The following is a 14,858-nucleotide window of genomic DNA, read 5'->3' on the forward strand; positions in this document are numbered from 1 at the left end:
ACCGATAGCATTGTGCGCGCCAGAGATACCCTCTAGCGCGACGCAAGCGCCGGCGCTAGCATCTCTTGTTCCCTTCGCTGTTTACTCGCACCGCGGGAGGAAATTTCGGGAGAAACGCCTTGGGTACATTTCTTCTTATTGATTTCTTCTTTTGATTGTGCGAGAAGGCATTAATCTTGATTACAATACAACTACCCTATTGAAAAAAATATGTATGAGAATTTCACGAGAACTTCTGTACGCTATTATTGCTCCGTAGACTCAGCGACGTCGTACATCACATGTGTACGAGTGGACATCGTCACTGAACGAGATCGTTCTCGCATGGGTATATTAAACGAGAATATTCTCGCATAGCTATGCTTGACGAGATCGTTCTCGCACGGCGATGCGAAACGATATCGTTCTCGTTTGTGTAGGCTACATGAAAATGTTCTCATTCAGCTATGCAAAATGACACCATTCTTGTTTAGCTGCATTCTACAAGTGTTCGCATTTGTGTTGAATGAGTTCTTTTGTTCATGCAATATTTTTGGTGAAGTTCCACACCACTGCCAACATTGCAGCGATTAATTTCGATCACGTGAGTCGGCCGATGTGCCAGCTCAGAGACAAAGAGGACACTTTTTAGGGCCCACAATTAACACAAACCATCTTTATTTTGTATTCCGAAGCATGGTGGCCAGGTGCTTGTTCAGGTCCTTCAGCCTCCTTGCCTCCGTATCCACAGTGCTCGGTGTTTTTGAAACAGTGCTCGTATGCATCTGCACAAAAATGTAAACGAAGCAGCTGGCCCTGTTAGATTACAACAAGCCATTGGAACTGACATGCACAATAGGTAGCTCCACTGCATAACTGATTTGGCTGGTTCTTGCATGATATTGTGTGTAAAGCGTGAACATCTCACAGAGAAACAGGAAAAAGAGAACACGGAGGCCTATGAGTTTTCTACCTACATAAATTGATATTTCAAGAATAACCACAGCAGTTGAAAGCAAGTGCTCGTCCTCGCATTGTCTTGTTCTCGTCTCTGTTAAATGTTCGTGTTTCACAAACAATAGAAATGGCTGCAGAATTGCAATACAAGACCACTGAAATAGTCTAATACTTTTCCACAAGTATTTTAATTAAATGAACAAGTATAACCAGCACAATGCGTTGGCGGGCTAGTTGGTGCGAATCCATGAATACTTTGTTTAGCGCAAAACGACACACACAAGAAAGACGACAAGACAAGGCGCTACTCTCAACTGGCGTCATTTTATTGCGTCACTCCTTCATAGACCGCTCAAACCATGCGGTGGAGCCACCAACAACATCCGATCCAAAGAGCGCACTCATGCGACAGAATCCAAAAAACCAAATTCAGTGCTGTACAAAGTTAAGTAAGGCACACTAATGCACTGCGACTCCAATGACTGAATGAAAAATGCTTCCGATAACTCTCGGGCGGTGGTGTCACGGCTCTTTTTCAAGATCGCGGTATCACGAAACGGGTTTGCATTTGGACGTTTTACAATGCTGAGCCAAATTGGAACCTGTGCCTGTTGGTATGGATCATGTATGGCTCACGTTCTCTAAGGCGCTCGTTAACACAGCGGCCTGACTGCCCTACATACACTTTGCCACATGACAAGGGAATCTTATATAAACGACACCGACGCTGCATTCTACAAACTTCACATGGTTCTTTTCACAATCAAGTTTTTTACTTATTTTAGAAATACGGCTGCACAACATTGACAGTTTCTGAGGAGCGGAAAACACTACCGGAATTTGGTATGTAGTGGCGATATTCTTTAGATTGTGAGCCACTCTGTGGCAATACGGCACAACTTCAGGCCTCTTCTTTTGTGTGATGCAGTTACTTTTGTGCCGCTTCACTTTCAGTTTCTGAAGCAATACTTCCGAGACTGACGTCACCACCACACTTGGGTAACCAGCAGTCTGCAGCCTATTTAACTGTGCAATGAAACTCATGTTCGCAGAGTGATGACAAGATTGCATTAAGGAAGATTCTAAACACATCAAAGCAATGGCGCGTTTCACAGTCTTTGAGTGCGCAGACGCGTAAGGTAAAGGTTCCTTACGTGCGCGTGGCGAGTACATCCGACAGGCGTGGCCTGTTTGTAAGGATAGCTGCAAATCTTAAAACTGGAGTTTACCGTCCCTAGATAGCTCATGTGTGAAAGTTAAACCTTTGCCATTGTCATTGAAAAGTGTTAAAATATCAGCTACCGTCACGGAGCATTCGTTGTTAGTCTGTTTTATCACAACAAGAAAATCGTCAACATATCTAAAAATTTGAACCGAGTCATTGTTTAAGGCACTCTTAAGAGCGCGGTCGACAAAAGATAAAAAAATATTACAAAGAGCAGGCGCCACACATGAACCAATACACACACCATTTTTCTGGATAAAAAAGTTATTTTCGAACAGGATAAAAGTTGCACTTAAATAAAATTCAAGAAGGGACATGAAACTTTCCGAAGACAACCCGGTGGCATTGCAAAAATCTACCTCGCCACTTTCTTCGATGCACGTCATCACACTGCGAAATAGCTCATCATGCGGTATTGAATAGTAAAGATCTCCGACGTCAACAGAAAAAATGTCGGCTACTGAATGGATGTCTTCCAGAAAGGAAACAACATCGAAAGAATCCTTTATGCCATAAGGATCGTCAATAGTTAAATGCTTCAACTGTTTTTGCAAAAAGCGGCTAACCAAAACCTGCCAACAGTTGTTTTCACTGACTATTGTACGGAAAGGCACATCCGGTTTGTGTGTTCTTGCAGTGAAAAAAACATCTAAAGCAAGTACCTTATATTGTTTAACATCTTTCACAATCTTGGTGAGGCCTATATTTTCCAACAAAGAAATGGCTTTGCGTTTTACCTTCTGAGCTTTCTCACTTGCCAGAATGAAGTGCTTGTTGACAGCCTCAATGGCTTTTGTGTTGAAGACAGCAGACGGAGCTATCACAAACCCGCCCTCTTTGTCACTCAGTAACAGCCGCAGTTCATTGTCTCTAAAGAAAGATACTGTCCTTTTGATCACAGCTGTTGAAGGTGGCGCGCTCCCAGTGGCGGTCCTACGAAGGCAGTCCACCCTATCGAGGAGGCACTGCTCCTGGTCCTCTAGTTCTGCTTTCCTTGCGATGCGCCTGTTCAAAGCCAGTAGCTCATGTGCAGGAATTCTTGGTTCTGTGCTGTACTTCGGCCCATTCTTTAGCAATGCAGCAACTTCGTCAGGAAGCCTGACGCCACCGAGTACCTGGAAACCAGCGGTGACCGGTTGCGTTTTTTCCTTTCTGCACGGTAGTCTGGACCGGAGGAGTGGCAGCAGCTGTGTCCACCAGAATTCTGTAGTCCGAGTTGATAGACGTCTGTAGAAACGAAACTTCTCGGCCACAATAGGTGCATCGCGCGAGTAGCACACAGCTCTCAACCAGTCGTACAGAAGGCGTACCTGCCGCCAAATTTCAGAACGAGGAATCCGACACATTCACCGCACGTGACCGACGGAAGGCCTGACGTTCCCGAAGAGACTCGCCACATCTTGAGGAACATGTCCATTCTTCATGCAGAACGTAAGCATCCTTGCACGGCACACAGCAAAAGCTATGTGACTGACCAGAACAGCAGGATCAGGAGACAAATATCAGTGGGCCCTGATATTTGTGTCTGTGTCATAGGCCTCACCATGATTGTGAAAGATGTAAAACAATGTAAGGTACTTGCTTTAGAGGTTTTTTCACTGCAAAAACGCACAAACCGGATGTGCCTTTCCGTACAATAGTCAGTGAAAACAACTGTTGGCAGGTTTTGGTTAGCCGCTTTTTGCAAAAACAGTTTAAGCATTTAACTATTGACGATCCTTATGGCATAAAGGATTCTTTCGATGTTGTTTCCTTTCTGGAAGACAACCATTCAGTAGCCGACATTTTTTCTGTTGACGTCGAAGATCTTTACTATTCAATACCGCATGATGAGCTATTTCGCAGTGTGATGACGTGCATCGAAGAAAGTGGCGAGGTAGATTTTTGCAATGCCACCGGGTTGTCTTCGGAAAGTTTCATGTCCCTTCTTGAATTTTATTTAAGTGCAACTTTTATCCTGTTCGAAAATACCGTATTTACTCGCATAATGATCTCACTTTTTTGTCAGAAAAAATTGACGGAAATTCAGGGGTGCGATCATTACGCGAGTTAAATTTCCCGCGAAAAAAAAAATTTTTTTTTCGTCCCGCGTTTGCTGCGGGATGCAAGTGCGGGACACCAAAACGAAAATGGCGGCTGGCGTAGCAAGCCGAACGCGCCGAACGCGATCTTTTTTTTTTTTCTTCTTCTCGTGAGTATGTTACGTGCATTGAAACAGTTTCTTCCGTGTCAGTTATGAATGATATCGTTAATATCGGCAAGTTTGCGGCAATAACGTAGCCATGTCCACTTTGAGGGGACAGAAACAGATGGGCGCGCTTAGCTGCCAGTGAAGAAACGCATGGCCGGCGTGCTGCGGAAACTGCGGCATCTGTTTTCACTACTACCCTAACACGGCACGTTTCCGCTAAGGGTGGGCGAATATCTTAGCTGTGTTACAAGCGTCGGCGTATGAATAGGGTACACTTTTAACGTATCAGTGTAAACGCGGCTACTATCATTGCCGCGCGCGATTTGTTGCGTGCTCACGAGTGCAGATGAAAAGAATCGAAAGGCACCTTTTTTGCTTTTGTTGACTTCAACCATTATAAAGCCCACCCATAATAAAGGCAAGTTTGGGTGTACATCTTTTTGCCATGGTAGTGCGGAAAGTGATGAAAGTAATAAAATGAGGCTTCTACTTAAGCATGTTTGGTTGTTCGCGTAGCATTCGACAGATGGTAAGCGCGATCATTATAAGCTAGACTTTGCACACGACATATCGCTGCGGCAATTTCAGGGTGCGATCATTACACGGGAAATAAAAAAAAATCGAATTTTGATGACAAAATTCAGGGGTGCGATCATTACGCGAGTGCGATCATTATGCGAGTAAATACGGTAACCTTTTTATCCAGAAAAATGGTGTGTGTATTGGTTCATGTGTGGTGCCTGCTCTTTGTAATATGTTTTTATCTTTTGTCGACCGCGCTCTTAAGAGTGCCTTAAACAATAACTCGGTTCAAATTTTTAGATATGTTGACGATTTTCTTGTGATAAAACAGACTAACAACGAATGCTCCGTGACGGTAGCTGATATTTTAACACTTTTCAATGACAATGGCAAAGGTTTAACTTTCACACATGAGCTATCTAGGGACGGTAAACTCCAGTTTTTAGATTTGCAGCTAATATTACAAACAGGCCACGCCTGTCAGATGTACTCGCCACGCGCACGTAAGGAACTTTTACCTTATGCGTCTGCGCACTCAAAGACTGTGAAACGCACCATTGCTTTGATGTGTTTAGAATCTTCCTTAATGCAATCTTGTCATCACTCTGCGAACATGAGTTTCATTGCAGTTAAATAGGCTGCAGGCTGCTGGTTACCCAAGTGTGGTGGTGACGTCAGTCTCGGAGGTATTGATTCAGAAACTGAAAGGGAAGCGGCACAAAAGTAACTGCATCACACAAAAGAAGAGGCCTGAAGTTGTGCCGTATTGCCACAGAGTGGCTCACAATCTAAAGAATGTCGCCCCTAAATACCAAATTCCGGTAGTGTTTTCCGCTCCTCAGAAATGTCAATGTCGTGCAGCCGTATTTCTAAAACAAGTAAAAAACCTGATTGTGAAAAGAACCACGTGAAGTTTGTAGAATGCAGCGTCAGTGTCGTTTATAAGATTCCCTTGTCATGTGGCAAAGTGTATGTAGGGCAGCCAGGCCGCTGTGTTAACGAGCGCCTTAGAGAACATGAGCGATCCATACCAACAGGCACAGGTTCCCATTTGGCTCAGCATTGTAAAACATGCAAATGCAAACCCATGTTTCGTGATACCGCGATTTTGAAAAAGAGCCGTGACACCACCACCCGAGAGTAATCGGAAGCATTTTTCATTAAGTCACTGGAGTCACAGTGCATTAGTGTGCCTTCCTTAACCTAGTAAAGCACTGAATTTGGTTTTTTGGATTCTGTCACATGAGTGCGCTCTTTGGATCGGATGTTGTTGGTGGCTCCACCGCATTGTGCTCACTGCACTTGTTCCTCTGGTTTGAGCGGTCTATAAAGGAATGACGCAATAAAATGATGTCAGTTGAGAGTAGCGCCTTGTCCTGTCGTCTTGTGTGTGTCGTTTTGCGCTAAACAAAGTATTCATGAAGCATAACCAGCTCATGCAAGTGAATACACAGATTTCACAGCTTTTTGCTACCGCACTGCGGAATATGCAGATGGAAAACACTGCATAGATGTCAGTGCAGAATTGTTTATAGGAAAGATTAATGCACCTTTAATACCACTATAGAAACTAAATGACAGTTTTTGTTAGCATGTTAGAGCACTCAATATGAACAGCTTCTATTACATAACATTTCAGCTGCTGTCTGGCCCTGCTCCCGATACTGCACTGGTCAAACAAAGGTGCAACCACACTTTCTACAATGGCTTTTTGTATTATTGCGTCAGCTTTTTAAGGCTAATTTTAGCCGCCCCCCCCCGCCCCAGTTATCTGGGAGCCGTTGCATCACAGTGACGACAGCTGAGACAAGGATCTGTTTGCACGACAAGGTTAATCTTCCTCTTTTGCCTACTTAAAGTACTCACCCTCACTTTACTAATTATGTGGCACAGCAACACAATTGTTATATGCCGCCTCTTTAAAAATGCCTAATTGATTGTGCAGGCAGAAATAGCTTCGCTAACCGCAGCACTACTCAATTTTCATTAAAAAGAATATCTTACTCCTGAAGCAGTGCAACAACTACCGCTACCAAACTGGTTGTTTGCTGGTGCAAAATATTAATAAGCTTACCGGCTAATGTAAAAACTACAATATTTTTATCGTCATATCAGCATTCATAGTAGCCATGCCATGTGTCGCATTCGCAGTTGTGCAAGCAACATGCATTGCCGATTTATGTGTTAGCATTGCCCTTTCGCTTCTCGCTTGATATTGCTGGGCAAGCAGTCAAACTGGATAGTTAGACACTGGCTGTCACCTCCTTACCTTCCTTATGAATTGTGCGTTAAATGAGGATTTTTTCTTGGTGAAAGAGTCCTAGTTTGAGGCCTAAACAAGCTCCATGGGAGTTTGCATTTAAGGAGTGTAACCATCCTCTGAAAACATGTACATGAGGAACACTGCAGAAAGAGCACTTTAAAAAAAGAACACGAGTGTATTTATCACCAAGGCCAACCCTTGTGTCTTCTTAAATATTTATCAAGTCAAACTCAAAATTGGTACTGAGGTGCAAGGTGTCCACAACATATTACCTTGTGAAAGCACAGTGGTGCCTGGATGTTGTGGGACCAGCTCGGACGTGGAGATCAGCACTGATCAGCAACATTGCAGTCTCCTTACAGCTTTTCTGCAGGCCCAGCCACACCTGCAATAAAACAAGTGAGCTTGGTGCCACAAGAGTACTGTATTTACTCGCATAATGATCGCATTTTCTTGTAAAAAAAATGGTCACAAATTCAGGTGTGTGATTATTATGCCGGTTAAATTTCCCGCAAAAAGAATTTTTTTCATCCCGCGTTTGCTGCGGGATGGCAACAGGTCAACAAATAGGTGGCTGCCACTGTATGTAGTGCGGGACACCGAAACAAAAGTGGCGGCCAGCGTAGCAAGCTGAACACACCAAATGCGCCGAACACGATTTTTTTTTCTCTCGAGTACATTACTTGCATTGAAAGTTTCTTCCATATCAGTAATGAATAATATCGTTAATATCAGTAAGTTTGTGGCAATAACGTCGCCATGTCCACTATGAGGGGGCAGAAACAGATAGGCATGCTTAGCTGCCAGTGACATAGAAAGACACGGCGGGCATGCTGCGGAAACTGTGGCATTTGTCTTCACTACTATCCTAATACAGCACGTTTCTGCTAAGGGTGGGCAAATATCTTAGCTGTGTTACAAGTGTCGGCGTATGGATAGGGTACACTTCTAACGTATCAGTGTAAACGTGGCTGCTATCGTTGCCGCTCGTGATTTGTTGCGTGCCCATGAGTGCAGATGAGAAGAATCGAAAGGCATCTTTTTTGTTGTTGTTGACCACAACCATTACAAAGCCTACACATAATAAAGGCAATTTTGGTTGTAGCTTTTTTGTCATGGAAGTGCGGAAAGTAATGAAAGGAATGAAAACGAGCATCTGCTTAAAAATGTTTGGTGCGTGCAGACCGCTTGGTTTATCTTGAAGAGTTGTTCGCGTAGCATTCGACAGATGGTAAGCGCGATCATTAATAGCTAGACTTGGCACATGACATATCGCTGCAGCAAGTTAGGGGTGCAATCATTACACAGGAAATAAAAAAAATCGAATTTGGACGACAAAATTCAGGGCTGCGATCATTACGTGAGTGCGATCATTATGAGAGTAAATACGGTAAATATAGAAAGTGACACTGTGAACAAAGCAATACTTATTAGGTATGAAATGCTGATATTCGCCCGTAGAAAGCTTTAAGTAACAAAGCCTGCAAGATAAGAAAAATGCAATGTATGGGCCATCTGTACAAGAACATTAATCAAAGGTCCCTTCATTTTTTAGTCCCTTCTCCTCCTCATGCATAGATGGCAGTCAGGTTAAGTAAACTGGACCAGATTGCCACACAGTGTAAGCAAAGGTAGTCACTTTGTGGGCCAATTATGATACCATAGCACGACATGCATCCCTACAGTTGTTTTAATGTGTTCCGTAATGCTAGCCATCTTGTAGGCCTTACAGTGTCAAAGCATCCATAACTTTAACAGCGTTACCCAGCAGGGATAACCAATAAGTGTCCACAGCAGCACAACTCAGCATATCTATCAGGAGGCTTTCGTTAAACTTTTACAATTCTCCTCTTATGGCTTCATCCCAATTTTTGTCAATACAAGCTTGAAGCCTCTGCACAATCTGAATGCATCAGGGCACTATAAAAAATACCACATCTTCCTACCCAATTCCATGTTTAATATAAGACTGGAAAGTTCACTATCATGTGCAGAACAAACCAAATTGTTCTGGAATCAAGTAATCTTCCACTACCTGTGAAAAAAAAAGCATGCAAGAAAGAGTACGTCGAGCACAGGGGTGTTGATGGATATTAAATACCACTGTCGTGCAGTAGACACCACGTCAACAAAACAGGCCAATGTATAAATGACTGGATCTGCAACCATGTTAACTGAATGCTCAGGTCATTTGGTGGTCACTTGGTAGTGCAAAGCTCACTTGCATTATTTTGTTTGAAAACTATGCAACTGTGGCAATGTGTTACGAGCATAGGGCTGGCAAGATTTGTGAGCCTTTCCTTATATGTGTGACAGAGAATCTGCGAGTTGGCTCGCCCTCCAGTGGATTATCAGATAGCAAGACTGCTTATTTATCATTGTAAAACAAGTGTCATAGTAGCCATGCTCCTTTTCGCAGTTGTGTGAGCAACATACATTGTCGATTTATCTCTTCTTGCCCTTTCACCTCTCACTTTATATTGCTCTGCAAGCAGTAAAATTGGATGGCTGTTAGACTGTTATGTCCTGTCACCTCCTCACCTTTCTTATGAATTGTGCATTAAATAAGGCTTTTTTCTTGGTGAAAGAGTGCTACTTTAAGGCATAAACAAGTTCCATGGCAGTTTGCATTTAAGCATCCTCTGAAAACATGTACATGAGGAACACTGCAAGAAGAACGCTTAAAAAAAAGAACACAAGTGTATTTATCACCAAGGCCAACCCTTGTGTCTTAGCATATTTCTCAAAACTGACACTGAGGTGCAAGGTGTCTATATCATATTACCTTGTCAATGAAGCAAAGCACAGTGGTGCCTGGATGTTGTGGGACCAGCTCGGACGTGGAGATCAGCACTGATCAGCAACACAGTAGTCTGCTTACTCTTTCTGCAGGCCCAGCCACACTTGCATTAAAACAAGTGAGCTTAGTCTCACAAAAGTATAATATAAAAAGTGACACTGTGAACTAAGTAATTCTTATTAGGTATAAATAGGAATGAAATGCTGATATTCGCCCATAGAAAGCTTTGAGTTAACAAAGCATGCGAGATAAGAAAAGTGCAATGTATGAGCCATCTGTGCAAAAACATAAATCGAAGGTCCCTTTTTTCGCTTCTCTCCTCCTTTTCGTGCATAGATGGCAGACAGGTTAAGTAAACTGGACCAGACTGCCACGTAGCGTAAGCAAAGGTGGTCACTTCTTCGGGGAGCAGCCTATAGGCTGCTTCTTGAAAGAGTATTAGAAAATGCTAATAATGCATATATGCATTATTCACAAGATGCCTTGTTTCTCTCAGAATGCCACAGCCAATCACATATGTCAAATTGACCATTTTAAAATGCATGAAAAGTACAGCATAGCTTTGAGGGTACCCCAAACTACTGAAATTCACATCGGCCATGTTCAGCAGACAACACCATAATCAAGCCTCTAGAAGTTGTGCATATTATTGCAAGTTGACAGAATAATGAGAAAGAGAAGGTGAGGGAGATGGTGCCACTATAGCATAGTTCAAACTCTATCCCACATCATGTGCAGAAGGGCAAAGAATGCGCAGTTTTCAGTTATACTCTCACCTGTGACAACTGCACCAGGTTGACTGACATGCGTAACAAGCAGTTTGTGATACCACGTTATTGCATCCTGCAACTGATGTGACATCAGAGATCAGCTTCAAGCTTGACGCTAAGCTATACTAGGGACACATAATGAACTGGCTACATTAAAATCTAAAGCAAAAGTGTTGAACATTGTTTGCCAGCCTGTGCACTTCATATTTTACAAAAGTTCTAGACAGAAATCCTGTGTTGGAAAGACAGCACGCACTTTCCTAAAGCTTTCTCTCAGCATCCATACTTTTCTATGCATACATTATTAACCATTATTTACTTTGACACACTGTACACAAGCAGCACACTTGGAAAAGCAGAAACTAACATGTTTTTAGATCAGTGAGTTTTTCTCAGTGCTTTTGTTGCTGCAAACTTAGCCTGCTTCTGGAACGTATCTTAATAAGCTTACCTAAAGCAAGTGTCCCTTTGCTAATTTTATTAGGGATTTTTCATTGCTAGCAATTAAGAAAGCAAAGCGCCAGGACTATTTTTTACGTGGATTTTCGCAATCCTATGCCACCCCATTTCTCAGCAGCTTTAGAACATCTTCACTAATAAAACTTCATTCTCATTACTTAATGGAACATTAGTAAAATTGTAGAATAGCAAGAATTTATAAATTGCATGAGAGACTCAGAAAAGTTGACAGGTACCAAATACACGAACAGACCCTAGAACACATAAATGGCTGTGACCGTTTGGTATGTACCTTGTCAAAGCAGGCAGGTCAGATGCTTTGTCGTGCTGTTCAAGCTGCATAGTGCCGCAGCCTATGTGGTGCAGAGATGCCTCCGTCTCAGGAAATTGTGACATCCCTAAACAATAAATGTTCAGTTTATTGTAATCACTGCTGAAACTGCAAACTTGTGATTTGACAACATCGCGTCAAATTGGGGAAAGCTCTCGTATAGCCAGCTACATGAAGCTGCATCCGCTTAGAGAAATTAAATATTTCATTCTTACATCACAGGCGGTTATTCAACGTGTCAAAGGCACGAAAACAAACAGAACACTAAACACAAGAAATACAGGTTGCCTTCGCGACAATCTATAAGCATCAAAGTTTGCATACAAGCTAAAATCTTCTCACGAGTCGGATCATTTGGATGCCGTCGCGCGTTAACGTTAGCTGTGAAAACATTTGCGCAACACATCAACGTACTTCTAGAATTGTCTATACGATTTCTTGCTGAGAAATTACGTACAGAAGCAGTGACATTTCCTGCTTGAATTTTTTTGCCCGTTCAGACCAAGCGATGACCCGGCGCTAGCATACTTCATAACAAAAAGAAAATAAACAATAGATGAAGCCCTTAGCAACATTAACCTCGGGGTAATTTTCGTGAAACTTTTTGCTAAATGTGCACTCCGATATCGAACGAACATTAGGAAATCACTGTTATTGTTCTTGTAGCTGTACTAATCATCTTCTGCTGCGCATGACAAGGTACATACACTACATGAACCATAAGAATGCGCCAGGCGCCGGACTTACCTTCCGAGGCGAGCGCTCCTTCGTGTCCGTTCACGCCGCATCGACTGCATCAACAGTCCGTCCAGCGTAGTGTTGAATTGCGGTGAACTACAGCACGCGATAGCACAACTATCAACACATTCTTCCGTGCACTGCGACCCGGTGCGGGAGCGGCGAGACAAAGAAGCGCGAATTGACCGCACTACGATAATGAACAACGGCGCACCGCAAGAAACATACAGCGAGCTAATAGCGTTGCACAGGCCCCAGGGCTTAGCGATCGTTAATTCACACAAAAAAGGAGCACATGTTCTCTAAGCACCGCGTAAATATGATCAAACGATCAGCATCACATCGGCCGCCCGCCGCAACAACGCCTATAGTCCTCTTTAAGTACCCCAATTCCTCGCCTATGCGCACCATGCAGCCCGCTGCCGTTCCCGCCACCGCAGCACTGCCATCGACCTCCGCGCCAAGCATCCGAGCGTCGTCTGCTATAGCCTGGCTCAGTTATGGTTGTTAGTCGCGGCACTCGGCATTTACATGGTGCTCGCTGAATAAAGCAGCCGTTATTTCTTTCTGTTGTTGTTTAAGCTGAAGTAGAATATTCTACAGACACCATACCTGAGGGTGCACGTCCGAAGAAAGTGAGATGGAAAAAAAGGTGGGCCTACAAACCAAAGTGCACACGCAATGTTAACGCTTGGTGACCCACACGTCGCCGGTACTGGCGTCTCCATGAGCGCAAAACTTGGACCGGACGCAAAAGACCTCGACCGCCAGCCACGTGCCCGAGGACAGTTACAAGGCACACGCAATGAGAAAATAAAACCGGCTACAGCACAAGAAGCGCAAACACCCGCAAGTAACGTGCACATGTCAGCAGAGCAGCGCCGCTCACTTGGTGCAGAGCTCGACCGCAGCGCCCTCACAGTCCCCGGAACAAGTCGCGCCCTGCTCGAAAGGAAGACTCGCGCAACTGAGAAACTACTTCGGTCCGAAATGAAGGGAAATGACGTCGTTTGTTTACTTCGCCGTCTGTGGTTCCGGTAACTGTGATCGCATGAGTAGCGTGGGTAGTAGAGGCGTATTATTTCCATGTTTTTGCGTGTTTTAGGCGGCCTTTTTCAACAACTTTGCTGACATTGCTTTCAACAGTGAGGACAGCCTGTGGAGCAGCCCTATCAACCGGACAGGGCCGTAAAATCTGTTTGAAGTTCGCAGCACATCGTCGTTTGGTTTGTGAATGTTAGAAGGTGTTCGTTTCTCAGCGGCGTAATCGACGACGGATTTGGCGTCGAGTGGTGTGCGCTTTGTTCCGGCTTGTGCGCCGTTCTACGGATGTGTACTGTTAATGAGTGGTGCTGTTTGTGCATGGGGAAATGGTGCCACGCCGGTGGGATTTGCTTTTTTGTAAAAACATCCGTGCCGTCTTTGGCGAGTGCTTCCGGAAACTGCTCGCCTTTTGTGCGTGCGTGTGTGTGTGTGTGTGTATGTATGTGTGTGTGCGCGCGCGCGCTTCTGATATGCGTGGAACGCGTAGGAACGTCCGTACAGTCTTTCGCGAGTGCTTTCGGAAACTGCTCGCATTCTGTCTGTGTGCGCACGCGTGTGACATTCGTCGTTATTGCGATTTGCAAAGGTGTTTTTCATTTGGTGACTGCGTCTGCGAATGCCAGGATGTGATACACGTTCGTCATTTAGAGACGCTGCTTCAATGTAGGGTCACTTACATTTTGGTTGCTTGGAGATCAGCTTTCAACGCATGGCAAGGCATTGCAGTGCGCTTAACCATCATTGGCACACGAACTGCTTTGTTATTTCTCCTTTAATTTCAAATTCAGTTTTGTGTAGTATGTACGGAGATAATGGTCACCAAGATGCGACGCTCATCTCGTTTTTTGCCACTGCTGTGCACATATGAGGATTTTTTACTAGGTAAAGCCCTCTCAGCAAGTTGTGAAACACTTAGTGCAAATAATTTTTCACAGCAGTAACTGTGATCATTACCACAATTGATCACATGACATTTTTAGGGATTGTTATTTAATTACAATATTTTTAATTTATTTGTGACAAAGTGCGATGGATTTTGACTGCTATTTTGGCTATCTGTTCACCAACCTATTTATACTGTCTTGTGGTTCTGCTTTTTATTTTTATATGTGGGCATGCATGGCCAATCGCACGTTTGCCTTGTACAATTGGACATAAACAGGCACTAACATGCTCTTAGCAGATTTGTATTTGACAGTATTGTGATTGACGCACTTGGCTATTTGGAAAATATGCAGGTTCAAGTTCGCCCTTATACTACCTCTGACTGATATATCTGATGCAAGCAATATTATTAGGATGTGACAAAGTGCATACATAATTTATCACTGATCAAACTGCTTGCAATAAACTTTGCCAACTCGTCCTTGTTTGAAGCATCTCCGAAGTGGTATAATCACATTGCCAGATTATTTTATTGCGTGCACAAACAAACATGTAACATTTTATTATGAAACTTTTATGGTACCTGACTCCTATATTGCAATAAAATCTTAGGCAGATCTACTCTGTCTGTACTAGGGATTCAAACTCTGCTGATAGCTTTTGACAATATCATTGTGCTATCCATTGCTTACTG

At 43.5% G+C, this 14,858-nt stretch overlaps 1 long non-coding RNA gene across 2 annotated transcripts; it reads right to left on the bottom strand.

Annotated features, from left to right (window-relative positions):
• Nucleotides 1-681: 681 nt before the first annotated feature.
• On the bottom strand, nt 682-14,654 carry LOC135916940 (uncharacterized). Of its 2 annotated transcripts, XR_010569110.2 has the most exons (5): nt 12,245-14,654; nt 11,459-11,564; nt 9,923-10,040; nt 7,410-7,522; nt 682-764 (listed from the first exon to the last, which is right to left on the bottom strand). It is a non-coding gene; the product is annotated as an uncharacterized lncRNA (long non-coding RNA). The 2 variants fall into 2 exon arrangements; XR_011510434.1 differs by lacking the exons at nt 11,459-11,564; nt 12,245-14,654 and having other exon boundaries at nt 9,923-10,365.
• Between the last annotated feature and the right edge of the window lie 204 nt (nt 14,655-14,858).

This window comes from Dermacentor albipictus, unplaced genomic scaffold (genome assembly GCF_038994185.2).
Source record: "Dermacentor albipictus isolate Rhodes 1998 colony unplaced genomic scaffold, USDA_Dalb.pri_finalv2 scaffold_99, whole genome shotgun sequence".
Lineage (NCBI taxonomy): Eukaryota > Metazoa > Arthropoda > Arachnida > Ixodida > Ixodidae > Dermacentor > Dermacentor albipictus.